At 41.5% G+C, this 24,880-nt stretch overlaps 1 long non-coding RNA gene across 1 annotated transcript in view; it reads left to right on the plus strand.

The window, feature by feature from the left end:
* Positions 1–5,982: 5,982 nt before the first annotated feature.
* LOC131274977 (uncharacterized) overlaps positions 5,983–24,880 on the plus strand; it is a 31,848-nt gene continuing 12,950 nt past the window's right edge. Inside the window, exon 1 of the long non-coding RNA XR_009182314.2 lies at positions 5,983–6,064. This is a non-coding gene — a long non-coding RNA (uncharacterized lncRNA). The remainder of the gene's footprint in view (positions 6,065–24,880) is intronic.

The raw sequence follows: 24,880 nt of genomic DNA on the forward strand, positions 1-24,880 counted from the left end.
CCCTGGTGGGGCCACTGGGAAGAGAAGAGGGGTCTAGATATTAGGGGAAAGAACCAAGAAGCACCTGGTCTTGTTCAGAACAAGTGTATGGCAGGAGAATATATCTCCCAATGCTTCTTTCACCTGGTGATCTGACACGGGGCAAGATAGTCATTCCCTCTGGGTCTTTACTTGGAAATTTTTAAAACAAAAGATCTGGTTCAGGTGATTTCAAGAATCTCTTCCAGTTCTGATATTGGCCTTGCCAGGCTGGAGCTTCCTCAAACAGATGGAACCAGGATATCCAAGGCAGTTATGTTAGCCTTGAAGCTCAGAAACTATCATCCCAAGTTCAACTTTCCCCCAGTTGGCTCTTTTCCATGTTTCCCTTGAACTTCTGTTCAAAATATGCAGCTTATGGGAAAGGGACAGGAAATTGCTCAAAAACCCTCAGATGGTCCTTGGTGTCTGGGGTTGGCAGGGTGGTGGTGGTAGTGGTGTGGGGGCGTAATTGCACTGCTTCTGGAAACAGACTTCTGACTTTGATCCTTGCTCTGTCTTCACCAGCTGCATGACCTTTGATGGGCTACCAAAACTCATTGGGTCTCCATTTCCTCTTCTGGTGAATTTCTTTATCAGCCTTTCTCTTGTGTTCTTGTAAGCATTAGTAGTAATATATGTATAATATACAGAGAATTTCCCACTATTATAATGACTATAAATATTTCTAGTAATTGCCTTGAATCTAATCAGTGCTTAATAAATATTTGTTGACTAAAGGAACATATGATGGAACATATGATGAGGGAGAATGAAATGAGCATTCTTATTTATTGTTAGTGGGAGTTTTAAATGATTTAATGTATTAGGAGGCCAATCTATCAGTATTTATCAGTAGCCTTAAAATGTGCTATCTTTTTAATCCCCTGCTTCCATGTGTTTTTTTAAACCAATGTTCTTTTGTTTACTAGAAAGAGAATATGAAAGAATATTTGGTGCCACATTGTTTATGGTGGTAGAAAAACTGGTAGCAGTCTACATTTACAATAATGGGGACTGGTCAAATAAGTTATGGTTTAGTCACCCAATGGATACAATAGACACACAAGGAGGCACTGAAAATGCTGTGTAAGAAATATAACATTTGGTTTATGGAACAGGTTTTGGCTCTAGACTGCTGGGATGAAGCCTGGCTCTGCTGCTGGCTAGCTCTGTGGGCTTTGGCAAGTTTGTTTAAGCTCTCAAAACATTAATTTTCCCATTTGTAAAGTGGTTACAATGTAACCAACCTCACTGGGTCAGGGAAATCTGGTAAGTGCTTAGAACAACTGCTGGCAGGCTGTGAGAGACCCCAGATAGGAGGAATGATTGGTTCATGTGAAATGATGAAACACGTAAAATGAAATAAAGTAAGCTCCAATGCAATATGATCACATTTTTAATTTTTGTGAAAAATAAATACACATACAGGTAGATAGGCATAGAAAAATAGTCTGGAAAAACAATATGCCAAAATGTCTCACAGTGGTTTTCTCCGTTGGGGGCTTTGTGGATAGTTTTTAGTTTCTTCTTTCTGTTAATTTGCATTTTCTATGTTTTCTACTACATAATATGATTGTATCTGTAAGAAAACACTTGCAAATTGCATACAGATGGTATAATGTCTTGGATATTTGAGAAAGGATTTTCACGCTGTTTGGTGTCTTTTCCATAAAGACAGATTACCTGGACACAATGAGCAGTTTTATTTAGTCCAACAGAAGTTTATCTGGTAAGAGTCGGCGCCATCCCTTTTGTAAGACCCTGCATGAGTTTCCTTCCAGGGGACTTTGGATACTAACTGCTGGGTTAGAGCCAGGAGTGCAGTGCCAGACTTGCCCTCCATGGCGCACTCTGGGAAGTCAATAATGACTATTTATTGAATGCTGACAGGGCCAGGTGCATGCTAAATGCAGGTGTTTTCCATGTACGGTCATGGCAACTCTGAGAAATAGCAACTATTATTACCTCGATTATATGGATGAGGAAATGGGGGCATAGAGAGGTTAAAAAAACACAACAACACAATTTGCTCAAGGTTACCTGGCCGCTAAGAGGTATAACTAGGAATTTACTCAATTCAAATGTTCTGCCTCTCAGTGAGAGGCTCTGACCAGTGAAACACCTTGGCAATACTCAAGGACAATATAAGCAGCTGATTTTGCTCATCAATGTGTGTAAGTTTCAACGTGTGCAAGTTTCTTCTTCTATTAAATGACAATATTAGTGGCATCCATCATGAGGAGTCAATGAGGTAACGCATAGAAAGCACTGACCACAGGTCTCAGTTTCTTAGGGTTGCTGTGACAAAGGACCACCAACTAGGAGGTCTGAAACAATAGAAATTTATTGTCTCCCTATTCTAGAGGGTGGGAGTCCAAAATCAAGGTGTCGGCAGGGCCAGGCTTCCTCTGAAACCTGTAGTGGAGAATTCTAGCTCGCTTCTTCCTAGCTTCTGACGGTTCGCCAGCCATCCTTGGCAATGCTTGGCTAGCAGCCGCAGCACTTCAGTGCAGCTTGCAGCCCATCATTACAGGGGCTTCTCGCCTGTGTCTGTCTGTCTCTTCTTTCTGTCTTGGAGGACACGGGTCATGTTGGATTCACGGTCCACCCTCTTCCACTCTGATTTCATCTTAACTAATTCCATCTGCAACGACCTTATTTCCCAATCAGAGCACATTCTGCGCTATTGGGGATTAGGACTTCCACATACCTTTTTGGGGGGCACTCAAAACCCATAACGCCAAGACCCAGACCGAGAAACAATTCACATAGCCTCTGTTTTGCCACTTTCTCACACAGCTAGATTGTAGAACTCTTTCCAACAGTATTCCCAGGGAGGGCCACCAAGAAAGCCCAGTTATTCTGGGAGACCCCTCCTTTGCTATCCCTGTGCTACAGCTTCCCAGTTGTTCCTGGAGTGTCGTTAGAACAGTGAAAAGGCAAGCTCCGAGAGTCTGCGGCTGCTCCTTCACCTTCCTAGGAGAGAGTGAGCATACACCTTGGGCCATCCTTGGAGCTCCTCTGCCGTCTTCAAAAAGCAGGGACTGCTCAGATGCTAATAAAGAAGAGGAAGAGGATGGTGAGTTTCATCATTCTGATATGCCATGAATCCTGTTTAAAAACTAGTTCATCCCCTAAATCACTATTAATAGTTATTTGTATTTTTTCCCTCATCTCCTCTTCCTCAGCTGTTGTCTTGCTCTACATTGCAGCTTGCAAAGTTAACCTCAAAAAGTTTATTTACTCTGTAAGAAAACGGAATTTTTTGTTGTGATGCAGATGAGATGTTATCTGATGGGAGCTCTTTTGCTCAACTCTCCAGCCTGTATGGCTGGTGTGCTATCTAAGATTTGTCTAGAGATTAAGCTGTCGTGTATGACACAGTGAATCATGGGGCTCTGGGCCAAAAGAGTATTGCCACATGTTGCATAAACATCAACCTTATTCCCATTTCCTACTCTTTCAGTGAGCATAATATTAAATGCCATAAAAAGCAAATTATGTGTCAAAGTCCACTGGAAATAAGTTACTACAGAAATGAAAGGCCGGTATACTCAGAAACTTCTAGAAACATCCAGGTATGTGGATTTACTACCCTAACAAGTACTACTACATTATTTTACTCAATGTTTCTTTTCTAGATGAAAGTTGGTGGAATTGCTTCTAAGTTTTCCAGTATGGAAGCCTAGATCTGAGGGATCTTTCAGTTTGGGGTTACACTCTCCTTTCTCTACTTTCCTTAAAGAAGGTGGGATGGGGGTAGGGGGGTCGGAAATATTAGCTAACATTTATGCAGCACTTATTACACTTATTACACTGTTCTGAGATCTTTATACATTTTAACCCTTTTAATCCTCATACTAACTGGATGTAGTAAGTACTTCTTGTTTGTCCAATTTCATTGATGATAAAGTGAAATCCAAAAAAGAATATACCCATTTCATATATGGTGGAGCCAGGATTTGAACTCATATGGTCTAATTCCAAAACCCTTACTTCTAACCTATGTATTATTCTATCTTCTTATTTGTTACCATGGCTTTCAAAATATTTATAATGTTTAGCAATATAGCTGTCAAAAATTTCAGCAGTGTTAAAGGGCTTCATTTTTAGTAAAGATGTTAATGCAGAATGGACAAGAAGTTCCTCAACTGGAAATAATTCTAAACCTCTTGCCTTGCAGAGTTGGATGTTGTAAGCTCCTGGGACATAGTGATCAATGAACAATAGTTATTATGGCAATGCTGATGTTGATGTACTGAATCATTTCAGGTGAGCTGAGACAGACGAGAGAGATGATCTCTAGAGAAGACATAAACCCTTGCCCTGACCCCGCCCATCCCCTAATAAAAACCCAAACTTCATAAAAATTAAATTATATGCCGAAGTCCAGTGGAAATGAATCATTAGAAGTGAAGCTCTCAAAGACAATGTCCTATACTAGACAAGCAAGTGGGCCCTAGGAAGGGCCCAAGTGTATCTTACAGTATTTTATTGTCATTATTTTGCAAAGGGTGTGCTCCTATGATTTCAATTCCATTTGCAATTATCATTCATTATTCAAAGATTCCTCTTCGCTTATTTTTATAGTGGTTGGCTGGAGTTTGGCCTTGAGATAAACCATGAGTAATTTCCACAAAGAGATAAAGCTGCAGAGTTACGTATTTCTAGAGATAAGACAAAAATGAAAAACTTAGAGGTGAATTAATTTATCCTTCTTATTTGGAAATATGAAGAAATCAAGGCCCCACAATTAGTGAATGAGGCAGCCCCAGGTTTACACACCCCCTGCCAGCACCTTGCTCTCTAGAGTTGATGAAATAAATCCTAGCTTCTTGGAAAAAAGGAAAGCATGCCAAGGGTCTCCTTTGTCTTCTCCACTACTATCTTCTTTGACCTCCACTTTGGTGGTCAGCATTTAAGAGATATGAGCTCAAAAACTACACTAAATTGTTGGTTTTTTTTGTGGTTATATATATACACACACACATATGTAATGTACATAAATGTTTATATATTTCACACAATTTCCCATTTTAACCATTTTTAAGTGTGTTCTTCAGTGGTATTAATTGTATTTACAAGGTTGTGCTACCATTGTCACCATCCTTTGCCAAGACTTTTTTTAATCACCCCAAACAAAACTCTACCTATTAAGCAAAAACTCCCCATTCCTTCTCCCCTAGGCCCCTGGTAACTTCCAATCTACTTTCCATTTCTGTGAATTTGCATATTCTAGGAATTTCATGCAAGTGGATTCATACACTCTTTGTCCTTTTACTTCTGGCTTATTTCATCAACAAAATGATTTCAAGGTTTATCTGTTTTGTTGCCTGTATCAGAACTTCATGTCTTTTTTTGGCTGACAAATATTCCATTGTAGAAATATACCACATTGAGTTTATCTATTCATCTGTTGATAGACACTTGGGTTGGCTATTGTGAATGATACCTGTTGAACACTGGCATGCAAGTATCTATTTGAGTTCCTGTTTTCTATTCTTTTGGATATATATTTAGGAGTGTCATTGCTGGTCATATGGTAATTCTATGTTTAACTTTTTGAGGAACTGCCAAACTGTTTTCCACTGTAGCACATTTTACCTTCCCACTAAAAAATGTACAGGTATTCCAATTTCTTCATATCCTTGCCAACACTTATTTTCAGTTCTTTAATTAAAAAAAAAAAATAGCCACGCTAGTGGGTGTGAAGTAGTATCTTATGCTTTCAATCTGTATTTCCCTGGTGAAAAATGATGTTGAGCATCTTTTCATGTGCTTTTTGCTCATTTGTGTCTCTTCTTTGGAATAATGTTTATTCAATTCCTTTGTCCATTTTGTAATTGGGTTACAAAATGTTGTAGAAGTTCTTTATATATTCTGTATATTAAACCCTTATCAGATCTATGATTTGCAACTATTTTCTCCCATTCTGCAGGTGTCTTTTCACTCTCTCGATATCTGGATAATGTCCTGTGAGGCACAAAAAAGCTGTGCTAGTAAACTGACCAATCACCTCCTGAAAGTATATGACCACCTCAAGGTAAGACTGAAAATGTGTCTATCAGTGCAAACCTTTCCAAGTTGGAAAAACCACCCAAAGCATATCTTACTTATCCTGGGTAAGCTCTTCCTCTGCGGCCTTTGACGTAATTAAAATAGATCCATTTATGTTTGCTAAGAGCCAGGTACTCTTCTAAGTGGTCCACTGGAGTGTTCTTTGCTGGGCAGTACCATCATGTCCTTGTTTAAGAACTGAGGGAAAGCACAGATTCGTGATCATCACATAGCTTACGGGTGGATGAGGAGAAATTAAAACTTGGGCAGTCTTACCACTGTGCCAATATTTGTTTCTCAGCAGCCACCGCTTCTCTGGGGTAAAGCCAGTCAAACCTAGATTTTCAGCTCTATTGATTGCTCTTCATCTAGTTCCTTATCCTCTTGGCTCTTCGGTCTTCCCAGCTGTAAAATGGAAATAATAATAGCTACCTCGTAAGAAAGTTTTGCTATGTATGCCTATAATTAGAAAGATGGAATACAGTTTTAAAATTATTGAGCTGTGAGTCAAAATGGCCAGATTCATCATGCTGCTTGTGTAGGAGAGAACCAGGGGTGAGCAGCAGGGCTGGGCGGCTGCGTACACAGGCTAGTAACAAAATAACTCAGCCAGCTTTCTAGAAACCGAATCCTTGGTAAGTAAAAGTCCTCATAAAATAAATTCTTTTGAAAGGGGCACCTTTCCTCAAGGAGGCATTTTCTTTCCTCCTCCTTGGACAGAACACAGCCCACGAATTCCTGGAATAGTTGCGCTGCAAACGTCGTGATCTGGGACATCTAGGATCGGCTCTCTGGACTGTGTCTGTGTTAACTCCCACAGGCTGGAATTTTTTTATGGGAGTTGGGACAAAGGCCATTTTGTGGCTACTCCCTCTGCCTCCTGCCCAGAACTGGCTCTAGTGGAATGCACTAATTGCCGCTGAACAAAAGGACGCCTTATGTCTCTCTCCACCCTGTAGCTGTGCATTGATTCTTTATTGCCTCCTGTATCAAAACTGCCAGTGTTTCCTTTCTAAGGTCTTCTCGAGGGGGCGGAGAACAAGTGGCTCTCCCTGCACGCCCAGGGAAGTGTTTGTGATTCTGTGGTATGTAAGAAACGACGGGCTTCGTTTACCTACCCAGTTGTGGAAAAAAGCACCTTTGACTCGTTATGAGGGTCCCTTTTGTTGATTTGGGCACGTGGAACTGTGAATGACTCTATAGGGCCAGCCCAAATGCAAAAATTCTACCAAGGGAGCAAGTTTTACTATGTGTGCCTATAATTAGAAGGATGTAATACAGTTTTACAATTATTTAGCCGTGACTCAAAATGGTCAAATGGTCAAAAGGATTGAATCCATCCACTTGCTAAGGAGAAACAAGACCCTACCTGGGGAGGCTTTTAAAAAGTCATTCTATCTCTGGACTGACAATGTGATAGCCAGATCCTGAGCCTCAACAGACTCCAGCACCTACAATCTGATTTATTGGACTTACCACACTCAGCTAAGATGGAGTTGAAGAAGGACAACCACCACACCATGGAGCCTAGAGTGATTACAACTGAAAATGGGAGGATTGCATCCAGCATCCAGGTGGAATCTGAGCCTCCTCTTGACATAGAGGTGCAATGGACACAACCAATCCAATGTCCACATAGAAGAGGTGGCATTGGATTGGGAAAAGTGGACATAATGGACAAAGGGTATGGGGAAAGGCAGGAAGAGATGAGAGGTGGAGGCGTCTTCGGGACATGGAGCTGCCCTGGATGGTGCTTCAGAGGTAATCACCGGACATTGTAAATCCTCACAGGGCCCACTTGATGGAATAGAGGAGAGTATGGGCCATGATGTGAACCAATGTATATGAGGTGCAGAGGTGCCCAAAGATGTACTTACCAAATCCAATGGATGTGTCATGATGATGGGAACGAGTGTTGTTGGGGGGGGGGGGGAGAGGGGGGGTGGGGGGGTGGCGTTGAATGGGACCTCACATATATATTTTTAATGTAATATTATTACAAAGTCAATAAAAAATAAAAAAATTAAAAAAAAAAAAGTCATTCTAAAGAGCAAGGTGGTGGACTGAACACCCATACAAAAATTCCATGAAATGGTAAGTGCGTAACTGCACTGAAAAGTAAGACGGAGCAGCATGCGGCCATAAGGACATTCTTGAATGTAGACCCAGCAAATCAGAAGAGCAGGAAAGCTGGTCAGAGGACATCCCAGGAAAAGGCTGCCCTGCAGATGCTGTGATGTACAGAAGCTCCTGGCCCAGTAGCTGTAGACAGGAGCACAGGTACAAGTAGGACCCCTGGGATATCTTTGGGGGAATTTGTTGAGGAGCTGCATTTCAAAGGCTAGCTAGGCTAGTCAATCACTCTCTGCAATCTCTGCTTCTGCTAAACAGCAGGAAGCAATTTTTGCATACTGAGTGGGGTAGTGAATATGAGTACTTGAGAATGAGGTGGAAAGGAAATGTCCCAGGAAGTTACTGAACCCAAGGAGAGATAGAGACCTGTTCATGCTCAGAAACCACTCCTGCCCCCATCACCCAGCACAAGAGGCAGTGAAAATAATTGGTGTCCACAGACAGAAGACAGAACCTCCAAAACAAAGGGAAGCACAAGGACCAATAGACATTACAGAAAAACAAACCGTGAAAAAGAAGCACCAAGTTTCACAAGGGGGTTGGGGGGAGTTATTCTCCAAGGAAATAGTGAAAACAGAAAGACACTTGAAAATAAACATAATTAATATCTTGTGATGGATTCATGGGGGGTGGCACCACAAAACAGGAGTGATCCTGATGTGTAAAAAGAGCCAAGTAGAAATGTTATAAATTGAAAATAAGAGTTATTAAAAACTCTAAAATACATGGAATGGATAACTGAATGTGAAAATAAGTCAATGCGCCAGATAATCAAGCCTGAAATTCTTCCTGATTTCACTGCTATAGGACAATGAGATAAAAGAATAAGGAAAAAAAGGAAGCGATCTGGAAATCCAAAAGCACCAAACATCAAATTTTGAGATTTGAGAAGAGGTAGAAAACTTAAATAAACCAATAACCATAGAAAAATTGAAAAGACAGTCAAAATCTAACCCTAAAAAGTATACTGGGTCCAGTACATCTTACTCACAAATTCTACCAAATCTTGAAGAAATATGTTATATTAACTTTTCAAGAGCAGAGACAAAGATGCAAACTTTCCCAATTCATGCTATGAGCATAACTGTGAAATAGGAGAAAGACAGTAGGAGCAAAAAAAAAAGACTTGGTTAAAAATGGGAGATTGAATATGTACATGTATTTTTCTCTCTCTCCTTCTCCCCACCCAAAACTACTTCTAAATAACTTTATATGAATACAAAAGGTGCAAGTCCATAAGGGTTAAGAAATCAGGAAAGGAGCCACTAATGGATGAAGGATTTAAACCAAATTCTGGAAGATGGAGAACAGATGGGAGAGGGAAAATGACTTAGCTAAAAGGAGGAAGCTATACTCTGAAGTTCCTTAAGTGGGGAATACAAAAGGAAAACAAGCAATCAATTCCACAAAACCCTTTAGAGAATCTGGATGAGAGAACATCAAATACCATGGAAACTTGAAGGTTAGGTGGAAGCTGAAAACAGGCAAAAAAATTAAAATCTTCCTACAGAGTGGTTGCTCTTTCATGCCCCTCCAACTCCCCCCCGCCCCCCACAGTCCACACCTCCATCTCTTTACCCATCCTCCCTCTGGGAAGAAAATGGGAGGATTATTTTCTGGACAGATTATATAGAAGGGACTCTGTACGTGGACATTTCAGGCACGATGCAAGTGGGGGTGTGTAGTACAAGAATAAAAAATGGGGTATTACATGAAAGTATCATCCTGATCAGTGCAACTTCCTGATTCCTTCTCTGAGAGTCTGGGATTCTTTTCTGGAGAAGATAGTTCAATATCCTGAAAAATGCCTAAATGTAGAGGCCACTGGTTGTCAAGCCTGGGTCACAGACTTTGAGCTTCCGATTGTCTCCTTAGTACCTGACACTTAAACCGAAACAGAGGAGGGTGGGGCTTAGGGTCATCAGTGTTGAGAAAAGGGTCCAAAACGAACATTAGAAGAAAAAAAGAAAGAAATTATGTGGAGAAGAAAACTTTAAAATCTACCATATAATTGATGCTCCTAATGATGTTTCCACACAATTCTGTAGGTTATGGCAAGATATACAATGACCTGTATCTGTCACTGTAATGTCATTCAGGACATTTCCCAAGTCCCGAGAATGCCCTGTATTACACCTGTTTTCCCTCTCCCTGACCTCAGAACCTCCAGTGGCCACTGCCTCCGCATCAATGATATAAATTCTTCTATTGCTAGAATAACAGTGAATCTATAGTAGAATACCAGTGAGTCCACTGTAGTCCATAGCTCATTCCTCGATCCTGAGGATTCTGGGATGGTGATGCCCACTCCACCTCTAATTGAGAGGGGGCTTCAGTCTCCTACACCTGATGGATGGGACTCTCTTGCTTGCAGTTGTAGACTCTCTTGGTTCCTTGGTATGGTGGTTGTCCATCATCACCTCCTTGTTAGTTGTCTTGGGTGAGTCCAATCAAAAAGGTCATTCTTAATGGAATCAGCATGGTGCCACACAACTCTAGAAGCTGGATGACAACATTCTGAGGGAACATTCTTTGTAACCTAGAATTTAGTACTGAGGCAAACTATTAATCAAGTGTGAGGCAAGAATAATGACATTTTCAGACATATAAGGAATAAAAATTTTTAGCAACCATGAACCTTTACATGGGAAACTACAAGGATTTATTCTACCAAAACATGGGAAAAAACAAAACAAAAACAAAACAAAGCAAAACAAAAACGAAAAAAGGAAGGCAAGAGAGCGAGGAAACAGGAAATCAAACAGGGAAAAATGGTTATTGAACTCCCAGGTTGATAGCTGATAGTGGCCTAAAGAGCAGCCTTGAGGACTTGGAGGTGGACAAAAGTGGAATTGATGGATTATCTGATCTGTTGAGCATTTGAGACTCACAATTAATAGGTATGCAACAGATATGAAAGAAAATATTACAGGCGGATAGGGAAACTGCTAAGAAAAAATAGTTACAATTATAGAACAAAGAAATCACATACAATTTGGTTTGTAGTGAAAACACTGATTATTTAATTAATGATGTGATAAAATTTTATAGAAAGAATACATGGAGAGGAAGTGGTAGTGGTGATACAAGATGCAAAATCATCCTCTAGCATTTCAGGAAGACAACAGGTAATATTAAAAGTTGATAAATGATGTAATAGGTAGAATTGGGAATTGAAAAGATATGGTCCAAGGAGCTGCTCATTTTGTGATAGATCTTTTAGGACAATTTGATTATTCAACTTAAAAAAAACACATAAAAGCTGATCTAATAAATGAATATCTATTAATGTAATTCATTGTATTAACAAAAGTTGAAAATTTGGTAAGTATGCTGAAGGAATGTCTGAAATGTTCAATATCTGTTCTTGTTAAAAACTCTTGCTAAAATGGAAATTGGTGAGTACTTCCTGTAGGTGACCAAATATATCAAATCTAATCCAAAAGCCAACCTCATGCTGAAGAGGAAGTATATATAGTAGTTAAGTGCACAGACTTGGAGGCAACAGTTTCCAGGATGTGGCAAATGTAGAAAGTGGGCTTTCTAGGCTGCCCTGGCCCCACCACCTGCCCTCGGGGCTCCAGGAGCAGGCTCTGGCACATCTGTAGCCTTGTGGTGCCAGAGCCTGCTAGGCTGGCCAGGCAGCTCTGTGTTAAAGAACTGCTCAAATGAACAACAACAAAAAGAGACCAGCAACCTAACAGAAAAATGGGGGAAGGCTATGAACGCACCGTTTATAAAATGAAGTGCTAATATTCTTAAATAGAAAATGCTCAGCCTCATTAATTATATGAGGATAACAAACAAAACTACACAAAATGACTTTCTTTACTTCTCGGGTTGCTCCAAATGAAAAAGTTTGAAGACACATTTTGTTAGTCAAGGGTAGGGAAATAGACATTTGATTCAATTCTAATAAAATTACCAACAAATTTGGAGGGAGGAACTGGAGGTTGGCTAGAAAATTCTGGAAGGAATGCAACATAAAACAATGTCTTTGGAGGAAAATTTAGAACACAGGCCAAAATTATAAATGAAGACTCCTTTGACCCAGCAATTCCACTTGTGACAACTTATTCCACAGGTAATTGTTGTGGACTTGGAAAATCCTACCAAACTTTGTAAGCAATCTATCATCAGGGTAAGTTAAATAAACTGGGCAAGCAGTAAAAAGAATGGGACAACCCGATAACATACTAATAGGAAAAGATTGCCAGATACCTGTAAATAAAGGAAAGTGCAGAATAGGTTGTGGAGTATACTACAGTTTGTGTAAAGTTGCATAATAAAACCCATGCTTCTAAATACATAAACAACATCTGGAAGGATTTCAAAGTACTGGCAAAAAATGATTGCCTCTTCTAATTAAACTGGGTAGCTAGAGAACAGGAAGACTTGGATGTTTTGGACTTTTGTTCTAAGATTTTTATAATATCCTTTTTAAGTCTCTTGAAAAACAAAGAAAAAAGAAACCAAACTACTAACAGTGTTTAGCTTTGAGAAAGGAGGTGGGAGTAGTAAAGGGTTAAAAAAGATTACGTTTTCTTGTCAGAAACTTATAGGTTATCTTAAAAACTTGTATTGCTTAACTCCCTACAAGGAGAATATATTCATGCATTACAAGTTTGATAAAGCCATTTAAAAAAAATCAATTTTATTGATACATATTAATAAAGCATAAACCTATCCAAAGTGTACAATAATGGTATTCAGTATAATCACATAGTTGTGCCTTCATCACTTCAATCAGATTTAGAGTATTTACACTATTCAAATAAAAATAATAATAAAAAACAAAAACTCATCAGCTCTCAGTCTCTCTATGCTTCCCTGCCATACATAGCTGCTATTGTTTCCGTCTCTTTAGTTTCCTTGTGCATATATGTTGTAAAAACAGTCATATATGCAATATCACTCACGTTCATATTTTACATGAGGTTTCATTATGTTATACAGTCCTTGTTACATTTTTTAGCTGAAAAAGACATTTTAAAGTCGCATTACCAAGTTACACAAGACAAGCCATCTCCAAAGTCCCCTTTAAACACATTTCACTCTCATTGTTCAGACACGGTTGGTTGAAGTCAGAAGTCCCTGGGCAGCAGCCTTATCACCCTGTAGTTTATTTCAAAGGGAGCTTCCTTGCTTCCTTGCCATTTTCAGCTAAGCATGAAAGTATTTGCATGTGGCCCTCTTAGGTGGAGGAGTTCTGCATGGAGCTGATCTTGTTTGCTCATTGCTAAATCTGAAACTTTAACGCAAAGCCTTGCATGGAGCTAATGAACTTCCACCTAGTCTCGAGATGATGAAGTAAAGCTCACATGTGCTCAATTAAACCCATCTTGAATTGGGTTGGGAATGGTCTCCACCGAGACCGAGACCACCCAGGGTCTTCCAACGGTGTGACTTTGGGCAAACTGTTGAACCTATGGGCTTCACTTTTATTTTTTTGTGAAGAACTGGGATTGACCTGGACAATTTCTTAGTTTCCTTCTTTTCTTATTTCCTGGGCTTTGTGAAATGAGAGGAAGATCTTGGTGAACAATTGTTTCCTGAAAAAAAAATGCAAGCATGTATATACTTTTTACTTCCTGGGGAACAAAACATTGATGCCAGCATAATGCAGAAATAAAAATAGACCCACTTGACATTCTTTCTAGCTCAAAAAAAAAGGTATTATTCATTTGAAGCTAAATATGGGGTCGTTTCTGAATGGTGTGGCCATCATGAAACAGAACCCAGTTGAGTCAAAATGTACTTTCTGAGGCCCTGAAATGACTGCCTTGTGCTGGCCAAGGTTGCCCCTATATTAGTCAGCCAAAGGCTGACTTTTATAAAGGGTATTTATTGGGGGTAGAAGCTTACAATTACCAGGCCATAAAGCATAAATTACTTCCCTCACCAAAGTCTGTTGCCACGTGTTGGAGCAAGATGGCTGTGGACGTCTGCAAGGGCTCGGCGTCCTGGGTTCCTCTCTTCCTAGGGCTTGCTTCTCTTTGGGCTCAGCTGCTCTGCTTTCTCCACAAGGCCAGCTGTAGACTATCAGGCAAACAGCTCATCTCTCTTCCTCAGACCTCTGCCTGTGTTTAATGAAGAGTTCTCTCCTTCCTCATGTATCTGCTGCTCTGTGTATTTACTTCCCAGGCTCCAGGATCAAAACTCCAACTTCCCTTCTCCGTGGTGCAGTTTCCTCTGCAAGTCCTACTGATGTGGCCCAATCAAAGCCCCCGTCATTACTTAATCAAGTAAAACTGAAACCTCTGAATCCAATATAATCTAATCTGCCTGGAGGGGCAGAGCAGTTTACAAACATAATCCAATATCTATTTTTGGAATTCATAAACAATGTCAAACTGCCACTCTCCCAGCATACCTTGCAGAGGATGGGGTGCCTCTACCTGACATACTACTCATTAAATATTAGCTACTATTTAATCCAAAAACAGATGATGCTCTCTTTGACTCAATATGGCCAATCTCTGGGCCTGTGATACTTCCTATCACATGCTAGTCCCGTTGACTGGTGTTGCTATTTGGAGCCCCTAGTGGGAAAGTCTCCCATGTTCAATCAGTGCTATCTACTTTTGAGATCTAGACAAAGGATGATGACATTTATTCTTTTCTCCATACCTGGTGGGTTGCACGAGGATTCATGAGTCAAGCATCTCCAGACCCTGTTAACTTCAAGTAAAAATCGAGTTTCTTATGAGAAAACAAATAGTTTAAGGGTCAGAAGATGGTAGATTCAAATCCTAGCACCATCACTTGAAAATTAACTTACCTCTCAAAATATCAGTCTCCTTATTTGTAAATAGGATTAATAATTGGACCCCTTGGCATGGGGCAGTTGAGTTTCAGGAACAAAATACACATGAGGCAAACTGTCCATATGGGACATAAGGAACATTCTTATATCTGCTTGCTATAAGACAACACTTATCTTAAGGAAATTCAAGTTTCTTAAGGTATACAGTAGATGCCCAGTAAAATTTTCTGGATGTAGAAAATTTTGGAGAGTATATGGAAACATAAAATAATTTGGTGCATGGATAAAAGCTGTGAAGTAGCAAATCTTGCAAGGAAAAGGCCTTTGGTTTTCAGGCTTTTGTTGTTTCTTTGTTTCTGATACCATATGGACTTTTAGATTTTATTTTAAACTAGCATAAAATTTGCCATTTTTATCACTTTTTTGCATATGATTCTGTGGTGTTAATCACATCCACAATGTTGTCCTTCCAACACCATTATCAATTACTAAAACTTTCCATCACCCCCTAACAGAAACTCTGTACCCACTAAGTGAGGGATTCCCACTCCCCTGTACTCCCAGCCCTAGTAATCTCTAATCTACTTTCTTTTTTTTTCTGGTGTACTGATTTATTTATTTATTTAAACAAATCAATTTTATTGATACATATTAATAAAGCATACAATTCATCCGAAGTGTACAATCAATGGTATTTGGCATAATCACATAGTTGTGCAGCCATCACTTCAATCACTAGAGCATTTTCATTAATTCAATAATAGGAATACACTCACAACACTCCACAGCAAGTGTTATGATCTTTCCCACGAGGCAGGTGTGGGGCCCGTGGCTTGGGGAGACTGAGGCCAAGCTCACTTAACAAACAGTGGCAGTAGCAGTAGCACAGCCCATCCGTCATCCCTGAGCCCCAGGTGGCTGCTCGCAGAAGAATGCCAGGCCTGGGGCCGCTGGCTCAGCAGGGAAGCATGGTGCTGTTAATCTACTTTCTATCCTCATGAATCACTTGGTCTAGATATTTCATCTAAGTGGAATCATGCGCTATTTGTCCTTTTGTGTCTTATGACGCTTATTTGCGTCGACACGATGTCTCCAAGGTTTGTCCATGTTGTTGCATGTATCAGAACTTTGTTCCTTTTTATGGCTTAATAAACAGTATGGATTTTCTATACATATGTTCATGTTATTTCAAACTACTTGTAAAAATCACATAAGCACATATGTACTTTGTAACATCTCTCTCTTTCTCCCTCTTTATCTACAGGCACACACACTTTATGATACATATTTATGCACACACACACTCATGTGCTTTTATGACTTACCAAATGCCAGTTGCTCCATATCTCTCCAAACAGAATGATTGTCCAAATAGGTTTATTATTATGAGACATCCCGGGAAGGCTGGCAACCTAGGGCCACAGCAGGATTCTTTAGACCTCCCCTCTGGAGCCCTGAATGGGCTTTCATGTCCCTTGCCATTGTTGCTTCTTAGTTAAGAGTTTCAAGAAAGATTCTGATGGACCCAACCTGCACTGGGTGCCCTCCCTGCACCTAATTTGCTATATCCAGCTATCACGTGCCTCTCAAACTTTAATGTGTCTGCAGCTCAGCAAAAATATCTCATTCAACTGAAGATTCTGCAGCTGAATGATCTGCAGATCTCCCAGGGATGTTATTGCCACTGGCCCATGGACTGCTTTGTGTACCAAAGACGTGGCCAGGGGTGAAGGTGGGGGTGGGTTCGTTTTTGAGGTCAGAGCAGGGGAATTTTTCTAAAACTCAGAGCCTGAACAGATATCCCCAAGGGGTATCCAACTGAAGTTCGGGACTATCTGTATTGTTATTTGTATAAAAATCATTCCTTGTGAATGAATTACCTATGGACGGAGCTCTCTAATTATAAAGGCAGCCACATTAAAACAAAAAGTCTTTAGAGATCATGCACAGAACATGAATGTGTGTGTCTCACTCTCTTTCCTGGACCTTGGTTTTTAACTTTGCTCTTTTGTAGAAGGATTCTGAAAGGTAACCAATAAAATGCACCTAAGCCATCGAAACAAACAAACAAACCCAAGAAGCTTCTGCAGTGTGTCGCACTTGGGACCCGGGCCGTGGTCTGAACCATCTGTCTGAACAACTCCTACTCGTTTCCACTCAGGGAAAGCAGGCAGGGCTGGGCCACAGCCGAACTGTGCAGCTGGCACCACTTTCCTCCAGTGTGTCCAGCTTCTGCTCGTGGTGGCCTATTCCAGTAAGTGAAGACCTGGTCGGCTTCATGCCTCCTGCCCGCTGCTTCCTGCTCCTTTCCCAGCATTGGGATGGATCTGCGTTGGCTCTGATACCCATTTCTTGGCTGGCTTCCCACCCTTTGGTGCACGCTCTGACCCAGTTACAAGAACCCAGTTCTAACCTAGGCCTGTATTCCTGTCTCCTGACTAAGGATAGGTGCTTCTAGGTCAACTGTTGGTGCTAAGCCCTGCTGATACCAGGTAGAGGGCAAGTCTGATGGCAGGTGCTGGAGATCCTAGGTATTGATGGGGGACGGATGCATGGACTCATGATCAGCCACCTTTGTCCTGGCACATCCACTAGGTCTCTGAACATCCCTCTTCTGCTCCCTCCCTCTATTTCCTGCCCCCACACAGGTGGGACTTGCCCTAACTCCCTCTCCCTCAGGTTAATCATTTCTTATTTCCCCATTGTAGTTCACATTGCCCAGGAGTTGCTCTTATTTAGCTAACACTGGACACTTCTTTGGTCACCTCCCTTATCTCAAGACCTTGTTTTCAAGAGTCCGCCAGCCTATCATATGATTTCTATCTTTTATAGAAAGACATTGACTGAAAAGTCTAATACTAGAACGTGTCTTCCTCATGGACTGTTTCTGAGAGACAGGACGCCATTAATTCATGACTCTTTCTAGTCATTCCACATCCCCTGCACTCTGAAGAGGGTTTGCAGTTTCTTCTTCCTACTCATTCTCTGGGATGGGCTCTTTGGTGGTAGACCTACTGGGGGAGGAGGGCTTTTGTGATGTGGAGTCAGGAGAACGGGAGACAAGATTGGAGAGGAGAGTGGGAAGGGGGTTGGGGCGTGGGAGGACAGCCATGTGGGTGGGAGCTGGGGGAAGGGTTTTCCTGGCATTTTGGAAAGAGAGGCTGTGCGGTGCAGGGTGGGGAGGAAGTGGGAGAGCGTGAGGAATTTTAAGAGATACCACTCTGGACTAGGTATGCATTTTGTGGTGTTTGCAAAAAATAAAGAAACAACTAGAATTACTCTGAAAAGCGTTTTTGGCTATGTGGTGGATTGAATTATGGACCCCAATTTAGGCATGTTCTTAATCTTAATCCACATTCCTGTAGGTGTGAGCCCATTGTAAATAGGACCTCTTGAAGCAGTTATTTTTAGTGAAGGCATGACCCAACTGAATGAGGTTGAGCCTTAATCCAGATTATGGAAGTCCTTATAAAGAGAAAGAAAACAGAAGTCAGTGCCAGAGAAGGCCACCAGGAGAAGCTGTATATTAATGGAAACTGGAAGAGAAGGGAGAGTACATCACCATGGGGGAAAGCCAAGGATTGCCAGCCGGCCAGCTGCTCTTCTGTTGCTGGTGGTGTCTGGGTGATCATATCAGGTGTCAGGGACTTTGAACCCAGCGCAAATGGTGAGTGTTGGCAGGTGGAAGAAATGCTGAGAGAAGTAACTGGCAGCTTGAGGCAGAAAGCTAGAAAGTGGAAAGAAGTTCCTTCTGAGAGGCATGGACAGGAGGAACCAAGTGGCATCATCTGGGGCCACAAAAGCCATGGCCTTCAAAGCATTGGGTTTGTCTAAGCTTAAAAGAATTTGGAAAAATGTTTTTCCTCTGCACTCTTTAAAGTTGACATGGAAAAATATTTTATTAAAAAATAAAGATAATTTATTATGACAAATAATTGCAAGTAGTTTAAGTCTAGGTATAAATTTCCATGTACTACAGATGTTGATATTTAAAAGTAAAAGTGTTATGTCATTCTTTTCCATGTACCCAACAAAATACCGCAGTGAATTATAACTACCATCATCCATTTAAAAATAAATGAGCAAACTTTTCTTAACCATCAGAAACGTTATGTCATTCCTTGAAGTCATCTTTCTATTTCACTTCCCCCTCAGAACTGTCTCTGAATGTAATTTATATATAGGCTGGGAAATCTTTAATGAACTTCTCTATGGTACTGTGCTACAAAATATGTATATAAATGAATAAAAATAATTCCTTATAGTCATATTAAATAAGGATAAATGTAAAGAATTTAAAGCTTTAATTACCAGTGTAAAATTGATCTAAACAGACATTTATTAAAATAGTGATTATTAGTCAACCCTCAAATAAACTTTTATTGGATATCCATCTCTAAATGTAATGGATGGGGTATTTATTTATTTACTTATTTCATTACATATAAACCATCATTGGTAAACAGAGCTAGGTTTCGGTGTCCATTTTTCCTTATGTTTCATTTTTATAGATGCTGTTGCTGAGAAGTCTTGTTCATACAGATGAGTAGTTTGGGCTGGAAGGAGTATTCTTACATCAATGATATCCAATTTAAAAAAGAACAACCCCTTTTGAGTCATGTCAACTTTCATCAAACATTATGGAAAACTAGTAACTTGGAGACCACCTGATCAACAAAAGGATCAATGATCCCCTCTTTAGAGTTACACACTCTCTCAACCCATTGTCAATTTTTTTTGCTTTGTCCCTTCACTTGGCACCCAGAACTATTTATAGACACCCTAGGGTGTATGGGGGAGGCCTTACATAAAGTGGGAAAGAGTTCTTGTCAAAGCAGGTGAGAAGAGAGCACAGGGGAACTCCAGACAGATCAATTGCAGGAATGAATAGGTGGTGATGCCAGGACTGGGAATGAATGCCCTACAGCCATCTCAGTGCCCACTTGCCCCTTGTGGATCACTGACATGCAGAGTGCGGTCTCATAGTTCAGGCATCTCTACTGAATGATGTCCCCCTGTCACATCTTGAAGCCCAAACCCTGCTGAGACTGTTTTCCACTCTTCTCACTGCCGTGCCTGGCTTAACAGCACCCCTCATAACCCACTAGACTCACCGTGCCTCTGTCCTTTACAGTCTCTTCCTGGCTGCCTTGAGTTCTCCAAAGAAAGAGTTCAGAAATAGATAAGCTTCCTGGGGGTGAGGGCCTGGGATCCAGCAATACGTCCTTGTTAATCTTCCTATGAACTGCAAGCTTGGGAAGTGCCTATGGACGTCAGGAATGTAAAACAGGGGACTGAAAGACCAGCTACATGACTCAGAGTAAACCCTGTTCTAAATTAGGTCATGGACAAGGCTGCCATAAAGTGAAGAGGAGAAGAAGAAAAATTTATTTTTTTCAAAAGTCTAGTTATTTAAAAATAGTCATCACCTTTCAAGAAGTACTGGGTCATTTTCCGTAAGAACAGATGAGCTCATTCAGTGTCGCAGCTAGACTGCAGCCACGTATAATTACATTCTGTCTTGCCGTGGCTCTGCTGCAAGATAATGCAGTACAGCTCTTCCCATTCCACGGTCGTGGGAGGACGTGGCCAGGGAAAAAATAGCTGCAGTGTGCGGCTCAGGAGCCTCACATTCCCTCAACTCTTCTCTGTTTCCAGAGGACCAACAGTATCCTCTAGAGAAGGAGAGGGAGATACTATCTCAACTGTATTCTTATTAATTGTTGTAACGACCTGTGACATTTGTATAGCTATCGTAGTTGTGTAGACCAGGAAACTGAGTCTCAAAGAGGTTAAAAGACTTGCTCAGTGACTTGGGCTTGTAGGGAGCAGAGCTAAGTGCCAATTCAAGTGTCTTCATTACTGAGGCCATGGTGTCATGGTGGACACCGATATGGGAAAAGTCCCCGTGGCTGGCGTGTGTAGCCCCTTCACCGTGGCAGCTTGGGAAGCTGCTACAGTAGGTGACAGTGCTCTTCAGAAGGGCAGAGCAGGCGGGTGTTCTAGAGCTGCACCCCCAACCCTTTCCACAGGGCAGAACACAGAGAAAAGGGAAATGTGTGTTAGGCAATTTGGGTTAAACAGAGGCTATGTGTGGCTGGAGGCAAAGGGCACTGATCTCTACCCGCTGCTGACCGGCTGAGGCATCTCCCTATGTCAGCCTGTTTGTAACTTACTCAAACCTTGGGTGCTGGGGCTGCCTGAGCCGCAGCCATCTATGCACATCACACATTGCCTTAAGAACAGCCGTTCTTCTCTTGGGGCCTCTGCAGAGCCCTGTCCCTATACAGGCTAAGCACTAGATCATAAAATTCACGGCAATGACACGCTCCTGCCCTCAAGAGCAATAGCGGCTTCTAAGGGCGGGGTGGAAGCAAGTGGAGTGACACTGGGCTTGCAGGCGACTGTGAGTAACGTCGCCTTCCTGGGAGTGGACAGATGGCGTGAGATTTCTTCCAGATGGCAACGTTGCTCACGGGGTCTTCTCATTCTAACTGGGTGACTATCCAAAGGTTGTGCTGAATGAGATAGGAAGAAAAAATCAAGGGAGGCAATTATGAGTCACTTCAGGCTCAGATAAATAAACAAACTGCCAGGGAAGTAGAGAATATGCAGGTTTATAGTCTCAGCAGATACTTGCAAACAGGTCCCTGGGATTTACGTAAATGAGAAGACATTAGGGGACCTTGAGGTTAGATGAATTTTTTTTTTTTAATCATATAAGGTCTTTTGTAGGGAAACCTTTAGGCAGGGATAGATGAATTCTTTATAGGCCTGGGTTTGATCAAGTATAGGGGTAATAGAGTTTCCTAAGTGTTGGAATTTCAGGACTCACATGCCCACCTTTGCTTGACCTGGTTGGCATTTTTTTTTTGGGCATTGGGTCTACTTTGATCATGTTGCACGGTTTCTTCATCTATTAACTTCTTTAATAGAAAAAAGCTTGCAAGGGAGTTGTTAAGATTCTTCTGGATTTCACCTTCTGTGATTCTACTAACCTCAATTCTGTTATCTGAAACCTCTTTCAAAGACAGTGTGTGCTTCATGGGCAGAGGAAGTTGAAACTGAAGAGAGTTAGATCTCCTTCTGGAGGCTTTAGAAACTTTTAACTTAATTTAAATCAGAACTATAAAGAACTATTTAAAAAGCTCACTCACCAGCAAAAAAATTGGGCAACTTGTTCACAATGTAGATTATGTAAGTACAGAAATATCTGTCTCCAGCAAAGGAAATCAGGGTACAGGGTGACTTCTTTGCCTTTAAAAATCCCCAAGACTAATGTAAAGTAAGGGCTATCAGGATAAAATACACAAACTGTTATCTGCTCCTTATCTCAATTAAACTGTGTAATGAAGTTTGTGTGGATTCCTAGGTCCCTTTACTGAATCAGATCCTCTGGTCAGACCCTGAAATCTGCATTTTAAAAGCTCTCCAGGCCCTTTTTGTGTTTCCTGCACTGCTTTGGGGAATGTTCTAGGAGAACAGAGATGTCTATGTGTTGTGCCTCTGATGAGCTAATTCCAGGCCTATGAGGAGTACTTAGTATTTTTATGAGCATCTTAGAGAAGTGTGGGTGTGGATGTGCAGTGTTAATTCCAGGCAAGGATGAATTCTGTTTGTTTCTACTTGCTTGGGTCTTAAAAATGCCGCCCTTCTGTTTGCGTTCAGTTTGGGGCTTTGTGCGTTGGTGCACCTTTTCTCCACACCCTGCCTGGCCTCACACCCTAAGAGGGTCCAGGCTCCATTTCTGAACAAAGATGTCTGCTCTGAGATCCCATCTCTTTTTTGGCCCTAGGTGAACTGGGCTGGATCTGAAGCTCCTGATTACTCTAGGTGGACAGCCAGCCTACAGCTAGCTCCAGGCAGCATGCCTCAGTTTCCACTGTAGCCTGGTCCCATCATCATTAGAATTAAAGTGCTTTCTTGAGTAAATGGCTTCCTTCCTTCCTTCCTTCCTTCCTTCCTTCCTTCCTTCCTTCCTTCCTTCCTTCCTTCCTTCCTTCCTTTCTTCCTTCCTTCCTTCCTTCCTTCCTTCCTTCCTTCCCTCCCTCCCTCCCTCCCTCCCTCCCTCCTTCCTTCCTTCCTTCCTTCCTTCCTTCGTTCCTTCCTTCCTTCCTTCCTTCCTTCCTTCCTTCCTTCCTTCCTTCCTTCCTTCCTTTTCTTTCTTCCTTTCTTTTCTTTCTTCCTTTCTTTCTTTTCTTCCTTCTTTCCTTTCTTCACCCTTCCCTCCCTCTCTCCCTACCTCCCTCTCTCTCTCACTCTCTTTCTTCTCCTGCTAATTTGATAGACTCATCTTTGCTCTTCTAGAGATGGGGATATGGAAAACAGAAGGGGATTCAGCTGCTTTTTCTATCCAAGCAAGAGCACTAGACTGCCTCCTTTCAGCTTTTTAATATTTAGAACAGTTTTCCTTCCATCATTATTTTTCAATTTATTAGAAGACTAATATGGCTCCCTGTTGCATCTACTCACATCCTTCTGGCCTCCTTGAAAATCTGCAGGTCCCTTTCCCTGAAGAGTCTGGCAATGAGTGGCTAGAAAATTGGACCTACCAATGAGGTGATGCCTAACTTGTGTTTCAGGTTTTTTGAAAACCAGAGGGACATCCAGTCACTTTGAGGGATGAGGATTACAGCAAGGAGACAAACACAAAGAAGAAATTGCATGGAAATGGGAGCAGGTTCAGAAATTGGAATTTCATTCAGGATGTAGTAGGGTCTAAGTACAGGGTTATCTCATTGCTTCTTGGCAGCCCAATTCCATGAATCCTTACGAGAGTGTGCTGACATCAAGTACATGACTCAAACTAATATGACTCAAGATGAAACTTCCCTAGAGACAGTCTGCCTAGACTGGCTTTTGGGCTGGGTGGACTCCATCAGTCAGCTAGCCTACAGGTGGAATTCCCTGGAGTTCAGTGGCCAGAGAATGCAAGGGTGAGGATGGGGATGGGGAACACATCATATGAAACATGGCCTCCATGTTAGGCAGGGTTCCCTGGAAACAGACCTTAGGATTAATGTGAAAGTGATCTATACTCCCCAGAAAAAGCTGGTGGAGAGATAGGGAGGTGAGATCTGGAAGGGAAATCAAGCCAAGTCCCCAGCAGGGTAACCTTGGTTCAATCTCATAAGGGAGCTCTGGAGACAGAGAAGTCACGCCTTAGAGATACCTGAATACCGGGCAAAGAGCTGCAGGTATTTACACCCTCTACTCTTCAGTCTTTGATTAAAGGTTCCCCCCCAAGGACATAAATCCCCAGGTTATTTGTGCAGGCAAAGAAGATTCTGGGAGCCTGAGGGCAATTCTTCTTCAAGGAAGTGTAGAAGTCAACTGTTGGGAGGGAAAGTACACAAGCAGCCTATGTTCAAGAAAATGGTCAAAGGATTAAAAAATGTGGGCCTCTGCTACATTCATAGCCTCTATTGCAGCCACCTTCAGAATTAGAGAATGTACATGATTTTAAAATGGCCTTAACAATTTACAAAAATCAGTTACTGCCCCTCCTCCACATTTACACACAGACACACAATTTAATAAAAGCCATAGTTCAGATATTACCTGCCCCATTCTCTGATCATAAGCCAATTACATTTACAATACACCACTCCAGCTGTTGGTGCTCATAAAGACTTCCGGGTTTTCTACCCTTCCTGCGTTTAAGGGAAGCCAGATCTATCCATGTGACTTGTGTTAGTCAATGATGTGTGAAGGGAAGTGATGTGAGTCACTTCAAAAAACATCATGGATCCTCCACCTCTTGCTGCAGTGATGGAGATGTGCGGGTTTGAGGTGAAGGTGCTGCGGACTGAAGCAGTTCAGGAGCATGGGCCACACAGAGGGTGGCATTAAATGAGAGAAGAGCAAACCTCCATCACGTTAAACCACTGAGATTCTGGTGCT

The sequence above is a fragment of the Dasypus novemcinctus genome, chromosome 21 (genome assembly GCF_030445035.2).
Source record: "Dasypus novemcinctus isolate mDasNov1 chromosome 21, mDasNov1.1.hap2, whole genome shotgun sequence".
Taxonomy (NCBI): Eukaryota; Metazoa; Chordata; class Mammalia; order Cingulata; family Dasypodidae; genus Dasypus; species Dasypus novemcinctus.